The following is a 17337-nucleotide window of genomic DNA, read 5'->3' as shown; positions in this document are numbered from 1 at the left end:
TTAAAAGTGCCCATGAAGGGCGCCTGGGTGGCTCAGTCAGTTAGGCGTCTGCCTTCGGCTCAGGTCTGAGCCCTATGTCAGGGTGTCTGCTCAGTGGGGAGTCTGCTTCTTCCTCTCCCTCTGCCCCTCCTCCCACGCCTGCTCATGCTCTCGCTTTCTCTCAAATAAATAAAATCTTAGAAAGAAAGGAAAGAAAGAAAGAAAGAAAGGAAGGAAGAAAATTGTTTAGAGACCATCTGTTGTTATTCACACCACGGCCTTTGTGGTTGGGGGGTGTTGAGACGGTGGGGGTGTGCTCCTGTACTAGACGTGTTGCAATTTTGGGTTGCTCAGTATCCAAATTCTAAATTTAGGGGACCCATTCACCATGTCAGTTCTCATCAGAGAAGTTAAAACAGGGAGACCCCCTGCCCCAACTTTCCCAAGCTGTACCCACCAGAAGACCCCACCAAGATCCCTTAGCAAATGACACAGGGACAAAAGGCTGGTGTGGCTTGATCTGTTGTGTCCAGCAGCAACGGCAGGGGCATCCTGCTCCGATTGGTCCCGTGGCCAGCCCCTGGAGCCCTCTTAATGCCTGCTCATTTCCTGAAGTCCCCTCTTCAGTTCTATGAGCCCTCCACCCCACTCCACCCCACTGTCAGCCTTGTAGTCAATCCTGTTGGAGATTTGCTTGAGTTCAGCCAAGTTGATTTCTGTTGCCTGTAGCCAAGAACCCAAACCTAAACCAGCTTCCCCCCCAAGGGGCTCCTGCCACCCACACGAATCCTCCTTCTGAGGGAAGTCCTGATGGGGACAATTTTCTCCATCTCACGTCACTTTGAGTTTGTAGCACCTTGAATGGATTGCTAGCTGGCTAGCTTGCCCCTCAATTCCATTCTGGACAGAAAGATGTCACTAAGAAGGTGTTATAAAGGACTCATTATAACGCTGGGGCTATAACCCTGTGATCATGACCTGAGCTGAAATGAGACACTTAACCAGACTGAGCCACCCAGGTGCCCCCAAACAGTTTTCTAAGTAGGGTGAGCCCTGCCACCTGCAGGATTTTTGGTTTTTGTCTTTTAAGAGGGTTGTGTTGAATTGGTGTCAGAGTTACATTTCTTGGAGCCGTAAAGGAGTTTCTGTCTTAATATGGGCAACCAAGTCAGACTACTTTGATTAACACCCTACCTCCAGCTAGCTGTGTGGTTTTGGTCGAGTCACTTAATCTCTCTGAGCCTCAGGATCTTCAGCTATGAGACTGATGATCATATAAGAATCCACTTCTCAGGGTTGTTATAACCCTATGTGGATCCATTGGGATAATCTGTGCAGAGTACCTACTGCCTGGCACCTGGTGAATTCTGGATAAATTGTAGTTAAAATCATCATCACCATCATCATCAGGGTAATCTTTTCCCTACACAGTGCTCAGCTTCTCTTTCTAAATAAATGTTGAATAAATATTTAAAGAATGTTGAAGAGGCACCCCTTCCCAGATTTGCCCACCTGCTCATCGCAACCAGCGATGCTAAATTTTCAGGAATCTTGCCAGCTCATTGTTGAACTGCTGGAAGCTCAAAATCTGCCATGTGGTGGGAGTATTTACACCATGGAAATTGGCAAATGATACAAACCAAGTCTTCTATGTCCTCCCTGACTCCTAACCAGCTGTTAGATATTTGCCAGCAGCCCCCGCTAATTATAACCCTACCCTGCTGGGCTCTGGGGCATCCAACAGAGGACACTTGCTCTTTCTTTGTGTTTTGGCCAAGCCCGAAGGTCCTGCTTTCATACACACATGAGGTCACTAATCACTGGTGCTGAATAAACATGAGGCTGATTTACATGTTAATATCCTTCTCATCAAAAGCAGATCTGCTTCAGATGGTGCAATGAATCTAACAGGAACTTGGGGTGGTGATTGCAGAGAGTTCACACTCCAAAAGGATGCTTGGTGTTTTGGTACGTCTAGAGCTAAGGCAGGGTGTGGACCGTGCAGCCCAGTGCATAGACTACCAAAGATGGGTGGGGAGAGCAGTGAGGGAGCCCTTCCTGGGTTCGGGGCTTGCAAATTGTTTCTAAGATTTTTTTTTTCTTCCATCCTTAGATGCTCAGTAAGAAATAACAGCTTTAGAATTCCTTTTTTTTTTTTTTAAGATTTTATTTATTTATTTGAGGGAGAGGGAGAAGCAGACTCCCAGGACCCTGAGATCATGACATGAGCCGAAGGCAGACATTTAACCGACTAAGCCTCCCAGGCGCCCCTGGAATTCCTGTACAGGAGACTTCAGGCCAGCAATGTTGTCATAAGGAGGGAGCAGGGGATTGATCTGAAATCTGCATCTACCACAGCATGACCACTGTCTTTACTGACACTGGGTGGGACAGGACAACAGGAGCGTGGCTTTCTACCAAGTTTTTTACTTATACTTTACACAAAATTGGGGGAAATTCCTATTGTCCATCTGAAAAACGTTAAAATGTCTAAGTGGATTTGCCGGCTAATGGAAATTATGGGATGGAACTGAAGTCATCCCCCAAGAAAGCCTACATCTTGGAGCTGCCCCTTGTTGAAAGCATTTGAAGAGGCTCCTGGTGGCAGGGATGGGGCAAAGGACAGGGGCGGGGTGGTCCTGGGGCAGAACGGGACAACCTGGTGTGTCTGCGGAGCACCTCTAGTCAATGTGTTATAGCGGCAATTGTTAGAGCTCTGGGGTCAGACTGCCTTCTTTCAAATCTGTCTTCATCGTTTGCCAGCTGTGTGATCTTGCATGCTTTACTTAATCTCTCTGAGCCTTCTGTAAAGTTAAGAATGATCATACCTGTCCTATCAATTACATGAGATGGTGCCAGATCCAGTTCCTGACCGGGGTGCGTGCTCGGGTGAATGCTAGCTGCTGTTAGTCCCGGATCAACGTGCAAGATGGCCATGGCAGTGGGGAAGGTAGATTTGGGAGAGGAGCTGGCTAGGGGGAACTCAGNGCGTTAGGGGGAACTCAGCAGGTAGCAGAGAACGTACATGCTCAGGAGGGTCCCAGCGCTGCCCGATGACGAAGGGGCTCAAGAATAGAAACTGTATTGATAGCAGAATGCAAAGCAGGATCCCTTGAAATGTGGATGTTTAATTGGATTTCTCTGGGGGTGACTCACCGCCTTTGATAAATGCCATTGCCCTCATGAGGTCTCTCTCATGGAATTTGGAAAATTTTCCACCTGCACTTGCCGTCTCGGGGCCTTGTTTTAATAAAACTCCAGGACTGTGTGTACTCTGTGCCCGCCTGCCTGCTTTCCTGATCGCAGGCTGACTGCGATGTGTCAGGCACAGGGGACGTACGAGAACCCCAGAGGAAGGAGGCAAAGTGCCTTAAAGGGTGCACACGGGCTATTTGGGGAGAAACACAAGCTCCTAGGTGATTATCAGGGGGATAGACGATGGGAGGACATGGGGTCTTGGCAGCGTGAATGAAGAGCACCTGATTAGCCTGAGAGCATCAGGAAGGCCGCCCCAGGGGCTGCTTAGGAATTAGTCTGAGATGAAGCTGCTCTGGTCCAGGGAAGACTTGAAGGGAGAACAGGCCTGAAGGTTGCAGGTCAGGATTGACACGGGCATGCAGGTGGGCTGCTAGTCCACAACGGGCGCTCTCTGGTTAGAGAGGAGGCCAAAGAGATAAGGCCACAGAGGGGCTTTGACTGTGTTTACAGTGATCCAAGGCTGGCCAAGTTTGCCTCTGAGGAAGGGGGTGGCCTGTGGTAATTTAAAACGAAAACCAAAATGCCTTAAAAAAAAAAAAAAGATTTACTTATTTGAGAGAGAGCGCAAGCAGGAGGGGCAGGGAGAGGGAGAGAGAATTGCAAGCAGATTCCAAGCTGAACACAGAGCCCAATGTGGGGCTCAATCCCACAACCCTGAGATATAACCTGAGCCAAAACCAAGAGTTGGCTGCTTAACTGACTGTGCCACCCAAGCGCCCCACAAAACACAAAATGCTTTAAAAGTCATCCACATATCATACCAAGTATCTTTTCCAACCACGGTGGTTTGAGATAACACATGCATATTGTAGAAAAAAAACCTGAAATGCAGAGAAGCAAATGAACGACATAAAAATTCCTTCAAAATCATCATTGTAACATTTCAAATGGAGTCTATGCATAGGTACTGTGCAAAATTGGATCCTAACATTTGTTAACCATTTTTATACGGTTTATTCTCTACTATCCCATCTCTCCTGAGCATGATTTTTAATGTCTGTGTTATGAATTCTGCTATGCATATGTCCCATATTTACTTAAGCAGTCTGCGATTCTTTGCGGACATTTAAGTTGCTTTTGGTTTTTTGCTGTTGCAAACAAGTCTGGATTGCACATAATTCTTGCTAAATTTTTATGGTACCCTTAACGATCTCTTTAGGATGAAATCTTAGAAATGGAATCAGTGGGCTCAAGAGTTTAAATGTTTTCAAAGCCCTTGACATAGGTTCCCAAATTGTCCCCAGTTTTCTCCTCTCATCAGTCCATGGCCCATATTTGTTATTTCTCCTTCAGGCTTTTCATCTCTGTCTTCTCAAACTCCCACACTGCAGGAAACCAGTCAACAGAGGGCTCTCCAGTGGCCATGGGGAGAGATGAGTCTAGGAGATGCAGCCATTATTCTGATTACTGAGGCCTTCAGGACACTACCCCTCTCCCCCAGCACAAAACAGGTCCCCCTGGGCTTGGAAATGAGCCTGAGGCTGGAACTCTGGCTTCCCTCTTCTCATAGGATTGCCAGAGAAAACGCAGGACGCCAAGTTAGATCTGAATTTCAGATAAATCACAGATCCTGTTTTTAGAGCAGGTATGTTCCAAATATCGTGTGGAGCCTCGTTATACTAAAAGTTATTCAAAATTTATCGGAAAATCCAATATAATTGGGTGCCCTAGTTTTTGTTTGTTTGTTTGCTAAGTCTGGCAACCCTAACCCCTTAGCGTCTTCCCTCATCTATTCTCTGTTGGCTGTATTTTCTCGAGGGGTCCTCTTGAGAAAATCTTGCAGTTTGGCCGGCCATAACTTTGTAATGGTTGTTCAGTTCTTCCTCGTAAAGGTGAAAAATTATATATGGAACCATGAGCTATTATTGGGCATTTATAGTGATTCCTTTTCTCTCTTCCCTTCCCTTCTCCTTCCTCCCTCCCTTCTCCTTCGCCTCCTCTTTCTTCTTCTTCCCTCCCACCATCACCTGTTTGAACCTTAATCTTTATTCACATCTTTAATTCTTTTTTAAAAAATTTTTATTCATTTATTTGAGAGAGAGAGAGAGCATGAGCAGGGTGAGAGGCAGAGGGAGAGAGAGAAGCAAACTCCCTGCTGAGCAGAAAGCCCAATGTGGGGCTCGATCCCAGACCCCAAGATCATGACCTGAGCCGAAGGCAGATGCTTAACCAACTAAGCCGCCCAGGTTCCCAGTCCACATCTTTAATTCTTGGTGAGCCACTCAGCCAAGGGCCTCAAGGCTAGGATTAGAGAAACCCAAGGCCAGAACACCTCTCCCCTTCGTAGCTTGCTGAGCCATCCAAGAGACAACTTACATATCTCAGTCTAGGCTCTATCTTTGTAGGAGATTGGGGGATAAACATAGTAAATAAGAAATGAAATCTCAGAACTTTGTATCTCCTTTAGAGAGACAAAGGAAGTGCAGAAGGACAAATGCGGTTGCAGAAACTGCCAAATCACATTAGCTGGTGCCTGCAGGCAATCTGTTGGCCAACCTTCTATGCGTGGGGCACAGCCCAATTCCCCACTGGATCCCGGAGATGAGAGTGAGCTGGAACCTTAGTTAAAAGCAGCGGGACCTGGGAGAGCCCTGATGGCTTGCCGCGTGGCCTTGGTGGCTGATGCAAGTGAAAACTGAGTCAGGAAGCCTGGCACACAGTAGGCTCTTAAATAAGTATTTTCTGGATGATTGATTTATTAGACAAGTCAGCAAATCAATGCATCTGGGGTCAATATTCCCCTCTCTGGGCATGGGCTTCTTTATCCATATAAGGTGAGAGCTCTTCCAGCCTCAGCAACTCAATTAGTCTCTGATTGACACATGGTTCTTTCTGAAGATCAGGACGCAATAAAACATTTCTACAAAGAGCCAACCAGTAAAAATTTGAGAGTCCAGTGGGCCATAATACAGTCTCTGTCCCAATTACCTCTGCAGTTAAGCGAGAGCAGCCACTGACGACATGTGAACGGATGGGCATGGCTGTGTTCCAATAAAACATTATTTATAGACACTGACCTTCGAATTTCATGTAATTTTCATGTGTCCGGAAATTTTATTCTTCTTTTCATTTTTTTTCTATTTAAAAATGTAAAAACCATTCTAACCAAGGGATGCGTGGGTGGCTCAGTCTGGAAAGTGTCTGACTCTTGGTTTCGGCTCAGGTCGTGCTCTCAGGGTCGTGAGATCGAGCCCCGCCCGTGTTGGCCTCCATGCTGAAAGTGGAGCCTCTTAAGATTCTCCCTTTCCCTCCGCCCCTCCTCTCCACTGCATGTGTGCATGCGCTCTCTCTCTCTCAAAAAACAAAACAAAACCCAAAAGCAGAACAAAAAAAAACCATTCTTACCTCATGCAATGTACAAAAGCAGATGGTGAGCTGGATTTGGCCTGTGGGCCACAGCTTGTCAACGCTGCTGAAGATTCATAACAAACCTATTGTCTCTGAAGGCTCCTGAGCACTGTAGACAGAAAGTTCAGAGTGAGGGTGCTCTTTCTTCTTGGCGCGCACATGCGGGTCACCACCATCTGCCAAACTGGCTTTCACAGACCCATTGCCATGCCATGCTCTCACTCTAGAACCTAAGATGGCTCCACGGTAGGTCTTTGTAACCCAGACCCACCAATATGTCCTATGCAGGTGGACGCTTCACTGCCACACACTTGGGGACACCACACGCCTTTCTACAGTCAGTGTTTGAGTGAGCTGCCCCCTCTGCCTGAGTGCCTGGTGCCCATCTCCCCGGCCGTCCAGGTCATGCTCCTGTAAGTGACCTTTCACGAGGAGAAAACTCCCTTCCAACTACTCTGATCTCTGTCCTCCCTGAACTCCAGCCACCATATGGGATGGAACTTGCATATTCCCCAGTGGAGAGACCAGACTGTCTAGATTCAAGTTCCTGTGACGTATTCTGTGACCTTGAACAAGTTCCTGACCTCGTCAGAGGGGTAAAAATAATAGTACTCACCTGGGGGGGTGGTCGAGGTGAGAGTTAATGGAGATGTTTTGTGTAACATGCTTAGCCCAGAACCCGGAACCAAGAGGACAAAAACATGAATAAATGCCAAAAATATAAATAAATATGGTTATACTGTATTGCTTGACATATTTTACAGGGAGGCTGTATTCAAGGAATATGTATACAGTAACAAAAGATCAGAAATACCCTTCTAGGCCTAAGACAAAACTCACAAATATTGTTGATAATTTTTTCAGGTAAATTATTAATCGACATGTAACATGCACACAGGAGAGGGTACAGACCCCCCATGGTTCCGTGTGATGAGTTTTTGCAGTGCTAGTAATTTCCTTTGACTCAAAAGGGAGCCGCTCTAGAAAAGCTCTGGGGGAGAGAAGAGTCATCTGCACTCCAGGGAGGTGACATTCTTTTGGGAACAGAGGGTCGCATCTAGGAATGAGGTTCAGGTTACAGCCCTAAGGAGAAGCCAGTTAACATGAAGACCGTAAATGTGTCTGAGGGAGCAAACAGGCAGCTGGTTCCTCAGTGATGTGTCACAAAGACATCCCTCTCATCGATGTGTCACCTAAGCCCATGGCAGGCCCCCATCTGGGCCCTTGATCCCCGGCGGGATGCTGAGAGGTGGCTGGGCCCACGGGCTCCCTGGAAATGTCTCAGTACTTCTCCCCAACCCAGGAACATTAATCCAAGAACACTAAACAAATGCCCATATTCATCATCCCTGAGCCATTCGGCTTGAGGAAATGGAAATAGCTTATGAAAGCGAGACTCATTCTCTGACGCAGGAATGGTGGTGAAGATTTTTCAGGAGTGTCTGCCAGGTGACAGGCCAGGGCAGAGGGGCAGGAGGAAGTGGCCTTTTCCAGTGCACCTACTGGGTGAGGGTGAAGCACAGGGCTGCCTGCTCCACTCTGTGAGCTTTCTTCATGCTCGTGCAACCCCAAGACAAGGATGTTATTCCTTTTCCATAGTGAGACCACTGAGCCCCAGAGCGGTGAAGGGACCTGCATACATTGTACAGCTGGCGAGCAGTGGCACTGAGAGCTGCACTCAGGTCTGGCTGGATCTGGGTGCTAGCAGAACATGGCCCCAGGGATCCCCTCATTTTATACATGAGGAAACAGAGCTCCTAGGGGAAGGAATGGCTTGCCCCAAGTCATTGTGGTNAGGAAACAGAGCTCCTAGGGGAAGGAATGGCTTGCCCCAAGTCATTGTGGTATAATAAGAAGTATGTCTGGGCTTTGACCTCAGTTTCTGACACAAAGCTTGGGACAGGCTCATGCTTTCCTGATAGGAAGTGCTAGGAAATTCTTTTGTGCTACTATTTGGTCTTGGACCAATGTTCCTGACATGAGGAGCCCCTGGGAGTTTTTTGAGTGATTAGAGTGTCTCCTTATAAGCTAATAAGATGACTGGTGGCTAGGGACCCTATTTGGGTTTAGAATGGGGCCAGATCATCAGAAGGACCAAGGCATGATTAGAAGCTTGGAACATTCTCCAGGGAAGGGAGAGGATCTGGAGACTGGCGTAAGAATGAATCATGCTGATGTGAAGAAGCCTCATAAAAATCTCTCAAGTATGATGTCTGGAGAGCCTAGAGAGGGCGCGGCAGCCCTGTGCCCCTTCCCCATACCTTGCTCTGTGCTTCTTCCTCATTAAGCTGTTCACCTGTATCCTTTGTCATATAATTTATGATAAACCAGCAAATGTAAATAAACATTTCCTCGAATTTCACAAGCAGTTCTAGCAAAGCATTGAACCTGAGGAGGGGGTCATGGGAACCCCAATTTATGGTCAGTTGGTCAGAAGAACAGGTGATCCAGACTGGAGATTGGCATCAGAAGTAGGGACAGGCTTATGGGACGGAACCCTTAACCTTAGGGTCTGTGCTAACCCCAGGCAGCGAGTGTCAGAATTGAGTCACACCGTGGGACACCCAGTCAGGATCCGCTAAGAATTGGAGAATTGCTCGGTGTGGAGAAACACACGCATTTGGTGTCAGACGTGTAGAGTGTATAGAAAAACAGTTTTTCTTTTAGTCCTAGGAGAGGTTTGTGGTGGGACTTAGGCTGGGATCCAGGCTCCACACCTAGACCAGTGCTTTGTCTCTGGATGGGTGGTCTGTCTTCTCACCCATCCCCACAATGCCAAGCATCCACAATTTATCAAAGAAGGAGCCAGATAAATATAATGTTTAAAAGTCAGCCCTCTGGAAGAGATGGAGGCCTTCCTGGAAACCTATAAACTACCAAGACTGAAACAGGAAGAAATAGATTTCTTAAATAGGCCAATTAACTATGAAGAAATTGAGTCAGTGATAAACAACCTTCCAAATAATAAAACTCCAGGCCCAGACGGTTTTCCTGGGGAATTCTACCAAACATTCAAAGAAGAAATAATACCTATTCTCCTAAAGCTATTTCAAAAAATAGAAACAGAAGGAAAGCTACCAAACTCATTCTATGAGGCTAATATTACCTTGATCCCCAAACCAGGCAAAGACCCCCTCAAAAAGGAGAATTACAGACCGATTTCTCTAATGAATATGGATGCCAAAATCCTCAACAAGATCCTTGCTAATAGAATCCAACAGTACATTAAAAGGATTATCCATCATGACCAAGTGGGATTCATACCTGGGATGCAAGCATGGTTCAACACTCGCAAATCAATCAATGTGATACATCATATCAACAAGAAAAGACTCAAGAACCATATGATCCTCTCAATTGATGCAGAAAAAGCATTTGACAAAATACAGCATCCTTTCCTGATTAAAACCCTTCAGAGTGTAGGAATAGAGGGTACATTTCTCAATCTCATAAAAGCCATCTATGAAAAGCCTACTGCAAGCATTATTCTCAATGGGGAAAAGCTGGAAGCCTTTCCCTTAAGATCAGGAACACGACAAGGATGCCCACTCTCGCCACTATTATTCAACATAGTACTAGAAGTCCTTGCAACAGCAATCAGAAGACAAAAAGGGATCAAAGGTATCCAAATCGGCAAAGAAGAAGTCAAACTGTCTCTCTTTGCAGATGACATGATACTCTATATGGAAAACCCAAAGGAATCCACTCCCAAACTATTAGAAGTTATAGAACAATTCAGTAAGGTGGCAGGATACAAAATCAATGCCCAGAAATCAGTTGCATTTCTATACACGAATAACGAGACTGAAGAAAGAGAAATTAGGGAATCCATCCCATTTACAATAACACCAAAAACCATACGTTACCTTGGAATTAACTTAACCAGAGACGTAAAGGACCTATATCCTAGAAACTATAGATCACTTTTGAAAGATATTGAGGAAGACATAAAAAGATGGAAAAATATTCCATGCTCATGGATTGGAAGAATTAACATAGTTAAAATGTCCATACTACCCAGAGCAATCTACACTTTCAATGCTATCCCGATCAAAATACCGAGGACATTTTTCAAAGAACTGGAACAAATAGTCCTTAAATTTGTATGGAACCAGAAAAGGCCCCGAATCTCCAAGGAACTGTTGAAAAGGAAAAACAAAGCTGGGGGCATCACAATGCCGGATTTCGAGCTGTACTACAAAGCTGTGATCACAAAGACAGCATGGTACTGGCACAAAAACAGACACATCGACCAATGGAACAGAATAGAGAACCCAGAAATGGACCCTCGGCTCTTTGGGCAACTAATCTTTGATAAAGCAGGAAAAAACATCCGGTGGAAAAAAGACAGTCTCTTCAATAAATGGTGCTGGGAAAATTGGACAGCTACATGCAAAAGAATGAAACTTGACCACTCTCTCACACCATACACAAAAATAAACTCCAAATGGATGAAAGACCTCAATGTGAGACAGGAATCCATCAAAATTCTAGAGGAGAACATAGGCAACAACTTCTATGACATCGGCCAGAGCAACCTTTTTCACGACACATCTCCAAAGGCAAGAGAAATAAAAGATAAAATGAACTTATGGGACTTTATCAGGATAAAGAGCTTCTGCACAGCCAAGGAAACAGTCAAAAAAACTAAGAGACAGCCCACGGAATGGGAGAATATATTTGCAAAGGACACCACAGATAAAGGACTGGTATCCAAGATCTACAAAGAACTTCTCAAACTCAATACACGAGAAACAAATAAACAAATCATAAAATGGGCAGAAGATATGAACAGACACTTTTCCAATGAAGACATACAAATGGCTAACAGACACATGAAAAAATGTTCAAAATCATTAGCCATCAGGGAAATTCAAATCAAAACCACACTGAGATACCACCTTACGCCAGTTAGAATGGCAAAGATAGACAAGGCAAGAAACAACAATTGTTGGAGAGGATGTGGAGAAAGGGGATCCCTCCTACATTGTTGGTGGGAATGCAAGTTGGTACAGCCACTCTGGAAAACAGTGTGGAGGTCCCTTAAAAAGTTAAAAATTGAACTACCCTATGACCCAGCCATTGCACTACTGGGTGTTTACCCCAAAGATACAGACGTAGTAAAGAGAAGGGCCATATGCACCCCAATGTTCATAGCTGCATTGTCCACAATAGCCAAATCATGGAAGGAGCCGAGATGCCCTTCAACAGATGACTGGATTAAGAAGCTGTGGTCCATATATACAATGGAATATTACTCAGCTATCAGAAAGAACGAATTCTCAACATTTGCTGCAACATGGACGGCACTGGAGGAGATAATGCTAAGTGAAATAAGTCAAGCAGAGAAAGACAATTATCATATGATTTCTCTCATCTATGGAACATAAGAACTAGGAGGATCGGTAGGGGAAGAAAGGGATAAAGAAAAGGGGGGTAATCAGAAGGGGGAATGAAACATGAGAGACTATGGACTATGAGAAACAAACTGAAGACTTCAGAGGGGAGGGGGTGGGGGAATGGGATAGACTGGTGATGGGTAGTAAGGAGGGCACGTATTGCATGGTGCACTGGGTGTTATACGCAACTAATGAAGCATCAAACTTTACATCGGAATCTGGGGATGTACTGTATGGTGATTAACATAATATAATAAAATAAAATTTTAAAAAAAAAAAAGTAAAAGTCAGCCTTTTCCTCTGTCAGTCTACTTCGACCTTCACATGGAGGTCTCTGCTGGATTTCCATTAGGCTCCAGACCGTGTCATGTTCAAAGATACTTTGTAAAGCAGCTGCGCTATTATGCGGACAGAGTTTGATCACCTCTCCCCGCCCAGGGCTGGTAAAATGACCGATTTTCTCCATCGTCCCAGCATGAAAGCCTAGGACACAGAACGGCACAAGCTGGCTTCTTTTCCCTATCGCATTAATCAAGTTCTTGGAGATGACATCTCTCTCTCTCTGGAACAAGCTGGAACGAGCTGGCAACAGCAGAGTTTGATTTCCAGGACTTAGCTCTATTCCTGCCGAGAACTGGACGAACGTGCCTTATTCAAAAGTTCCAGCCAAGCTTCAAAAGTGCTTTGCATGAACTGCTGAGTGCTTTTTTAACAATATAATTTAATGGCACTGAAATTCCGTCACGATGTAATGCTTGCAATGAGGAGGATATATTGATGGGCAATATGTTTTATTAAAAGCACACATATCCATGCACATGTATCAGCGAAGATGTCTTCAGCTATAACTAAAAGAACATTCCATTAGTAGTGTCTTAAATCTAGGGGCACCTGGTTGGCTCAGTCGGTTAAGCATCTGACACTTGATTTTAGCTCAGGTCACGATCTCAGAGACAGAGGCTTGTGGCAGGCTCCGAGCTGGGCTTGGAGCCTGCTTAAGATTCTCTCTCTGCCCCCCCTCAAAAAATTTTTTTAAAATCTAGTATCTTAAATCTAGGATGACCAACTGTCCCTGTTTCCCTGGGATGGAGCAGTTTCCCTGGACATAGGAATTTCAGGGCTAAAGCTGGGACAGTTCGAGGCAAACCAAGACAGTTCGTCACTCTACTTAAATCATAAGGCCATTTAATATTTACTTACCAAGAAGTCCAGATGCAGCTGGTCTGAGCATCAGCAAGGTAGCTCTTTGCTCCCTTCCCATTGCCGCTCTCCCCACAGCGACTGCAGAAGTGTCCGGACGTGGGGTGGGGGCTAGCACTCAGGACTCAGATCATCTTGCCCAGGAGCGCCCCCAAGCAGACTTCCTCTTCCATCTCATTGGCTAGAAGTGGGTCTCATGGCTACCTCTAGCTGCAAGGGAGCCTGGAAAAGTGGATGTCCGGCAAAGGCAGATGGGATTGCCATCACTGTTGCTGAGGACTGAATTTCTCCCCGCAAAGTTCATATGTTGAAGCCTTGATTTCCAGTGTGATGGTACTTGGAGGTGGAGCCTTTGGGAGGTACTTAGGTCGTGAGGGTGGAGCCCACATGAATGGGATTATGGCCCTTATACAAGAGACCCCAGAGAGATGATCTCTTTCTCCACCATGTGAAGATCAGGAAGAAGGTGGTCATCTGCAAACCAGGAAGGAGGCCCTCACCAGGAGCTGAGCTGGCTGACATCTTAATCTTGGACTTCCTAGCCCTTCAGATCTGTGAGAAATCAATGTTTGTGGATTGAGCTACACAATCTATGGTATTTTGTTATGGCAGCCTGAGCTTATGAAGACAGCTGGTTTCCACTGGGGGCTGAAGACCTTGCTTCCTGAACAATTCAGGGTTCTGAGAAGAAGGTGGAGGGCGGTCAGTTCGATGGGCCATGAACCGTGTCAGCTGCAGGTCATGGAGCCATGTGGAGAGGAGACACCTTGGGAAAGTGAGCAAGAGCCCAAGATCAGGCTGAACCTCAACTGCCACTTCTCAGGGTGGGGCTTTGAGCACGTTGCTTAGTTTCCATTTCCTCGTCTGTAAAATGGGGATAAAAACACGTCTCCCAGAGGATGGCTGTGAGGATTTAGATGAGCTTACGCACAGAAAGTGCTGAGACAGTGCCTGGCCCATAGTAAATGCTCAAAACATGGTGACTTTTTGTTTCTTTAATAGCAGAACCCATCCCTCCATTTTCCAGAAAAAGACCTGATTTTTATTGAAGTGAATTGTCTGATATATAGCTTGGGGAGGAGGAGGGGGAACCAGCTCCTTTCCTGGGGGATGTTCGAGGAACCACCAGGCTTTGGGCTCTTCCAACTGGGGTTTGTCAGTTGAAGACCAGAGCTGAATTGTTTGGGACGGGAGGACCCTCCTTTGGCCACAAGGTGTGTAGAAGAGAAAGGGACAGAAAAAGAAGACATGGAAGTTGGTAGCAAGAGAAAAATGTGAAGAGAAGAGCATGATTGAAAAGGGATTTTTATGAGGAGATGCGTCATGACTCCCCATGAGAGCTTCCAAAGAATTCCATCTGACCTGTTAATGGAGGTGGATTTGAGTGTATTTTGGAGAACTCAAAATCAAGCTGACAGTTTCGAGATGGACACAGAGTGAGGGCAAAGGACTCCCAGGGCAAGCCCACCACACTTGGGTTACAGAAGGGAGAAAAGACTGGCGTGAGCTACACGGAGACACTCAGCATAAAACAGTGGCCTCTGGGTGCATGGGAGATCAAGGTCACGCATCATTTTATGTTCCTTTTTCGTACCCATTGGTGTTTTCCAAAAACTCTGCAGGGAGCAGGGTGTCTTCTATGATTAGATAAGAATTTATTTTAAAACTTTGATATAGAGGAATATTACCAAGAAAGATGATTATTTTTAAGGTTGAACACGTTCCATTTGTCACATATTCTCCCAGCATCATTTTCTCTTTCTCTCCCTGCTTCTTTGTCATAGTAAATAGTTTTACTAGATACCAGTTACTGAGCACTTTACTCTATGTGTCCCAGGCACATGCTCAGCACTTGACATGCAGAATAATCTTGGGCAGCAAACTGTTACTATTCTCATCTTAAAGAGGAGGAAAGTAAGGCTCAGAGAAGTTCAGTCGCTGGTGCATGGGCCCCTTAGAGGGAGAGCTGTTGGGCACCAGGGCTCTTGCTTCTGACCACTGTCTGTCTCTCTTTTGTCCCTTTCACCACGTTTCCTTTCATCTCTTGAAAATTATCAGTCAGGTACCTGACTCAGTTCCATGGTCATAACCCATGATTTTTCAGCGTTAGCATGATTGACATTCGGACCAGATCGTTCCCTACTGAGGCGCTATCCTTTGTGCTGTGGGATGTTTAGCAACATCCCTGGACTCTACCCAGTAGGTGCCAGCAGCCATCCCCAAACACGCCCAGTTGTCACAACCAACATGTCTCCAGACGTTGCCAAATATCCCCAGAGACCAAAAGCATCCTCATTAGAGCCACGGATGGAGGCTGATCTCTGCAGTCGACGTGGCAAAGGATTCTGGAGCCCCTCCAGTTGAATGATCGCTGACGGGAGCCCACGGGAACAGGCTGTACCCTTCTGGCAAGCCCCCCAGCTCACTCAAGGCAGCTGGCACCTGCTAGGACATTTTAGGGCAGAGCCTGACAAATGCTTGGGGGGGGGGGCTCTGGCAACAGGGAGATGATCCTGTGGCTCGTCCCGAAAGCTGCGAGCTAGGATCAGAAGGGGCAATAACGGGCAATTTTCGGCCAGCAAAGGGCAGGCAGCCCCAAGCTGGTCTGTGGCTGGCACTTCCAAATGGGGGCAGCAGATCCGAGGAAGGAGGCAGGAAGATCAGTGGCCTCAGAGGAGTTGATTCCTAGCCTTGTTCTGTTCTCACTTGCTGTGTGCACTCAGTTGAGTCCTTTGAGAACATGAATGCTCCCCTCTCTCTTCCTGATTGTAGGATGGTGTGTCCAAACTGGCCCCTCCATCCCCTTGCCCCTTGCTTTACTCTTCTTCAGAGCATGTGACGTTCTGTTGTATTTGTGTTCACGCACTGTCACCCCACCTAAATTTCAGCTCCCCGGGGGCAGAGGAGGCTGCCGCATGCTTGGAGCCCATGACAGTGGTGGACACAGGAAATGTTCAATAAAGGTGTGCAGAGTGAAGGCAGATACCCTCCATGCCCCATGGGGAAGTGATTTAAAAAGACATCTCAACAGCCGTAGCCATGCCAAGCCCTTTGTACTCAGTGGTGCTGCTTCTGAGAATGCACAGTCCCCACCCCAAATAATCCAACTTGAAGAAAAAGCCTTTTGTGAATCCCCATGTATCCAACAGTGGCTCAAATGGCACCCCAAAACCGAACCTGAAAACCCCACCTAAGTAATCAAGACAGGGGGTAATTGAAGCAGCCCTGATAAATATACTTGGGGAAATTCTGGGTACCCAGTACACACATGGTTAACAACAGCGTAAGTTAATGTTGTAGCACACCTACAAAACTGTAACACATGATGCAGCCCAAGGACTGAGATTATAGGAGTGAGCATCCTTGCACACAGTTGGCGGGAATATCATGCACCGTCCCATCTGGAGGGCAATTCGGAAGTTCCTAATTAAAATGCAAGTGTTGGGGCACCTGGGTGCCTCAGTCAGTTGAGCATCTGACTCTTGGTTTCGGCTCAGGTCAGGATCTCGGGGTCCTGGGATTGAGCCCCACATCAGGCTCTGCGCTCAGCACAGAGTCTGTTGAAGATTCTCTCTCCCGTTCCCTCTGCCCCATCCCAGCCATGCACTCTCTCTCTCTCTTAAATAAATATTTTTTAAAAATAAAAGATCAAATGCAAGTGTTCGTGTCACTTCCCAGTGATTGCCTTTCTAGGAATTAATTTTTCTAGGAATTGATGTATTTCTAGAAATCGATCCTAGAAACAACCCAAATGCCTGTGGCTAGGGGAATGGTTAAATAAATCACCATGTATCAATACAGTGGAATACTATGCAGCCATTAAAAACGAGGAGGTGTGCATGTCCTGACATGGAGAAATGCCCAAGATATATCATTAAGTTAAAAAATTCCAGGGGCGCCTGGGTGGCACAGCGGTTGAGCGTCTGCCTTCGGCTCAGGGCGTGATCCCGGCGTTATGGGATTGAGCCCCACATCAGGCTCTTCCGCTATGAGCCTGCTTCTTCCTCTCCCACTCCCCCTGTGTGTTCCCTCTCTCGCTGGCTGTCTCTATCTCTGCCAAATAAATAAATAAAATCTTAAAAAAAAAAAAAAGGAAAAAAAAATTCCAAAATGTTTTTGTATAATAGCAACGATGTCATAACTTATGGTATAA

At 46.1% G+C, this 17337-nt stretch overlaps 1 protein-coding gene across 1 annotated transcript in view; it reads left to right on the top strand.

The window, feature by feature from the left end:
- BMERB1 (bMERB domain containing 1) overlaps positions 1–17337 on the top strand; it is a 58332-nt gene that overhangs the window by 27609 nt on the left and 13386 nt on the right. The gene's annotated exons all lie outside the window — the stretch shown is intronic.

Source organism: Ailuropoda melanoleuca, chromosome 10 (genome assembly GCF_002007445.2).
Source record: "Ailuropoda melanoleuca isolate Jingjing chromosome 10, ASM200744v2, whole genome shotgun sequence".
NCBI lineage: Eukaryota > Metazoa > Chordata > Mammalia > Carnivora > Ursidae > Ailuropoda > Ailuropoda melanoleuca.
This window is presented reverse-complemented; position numbering and strand designations above follow the sequence as displayed.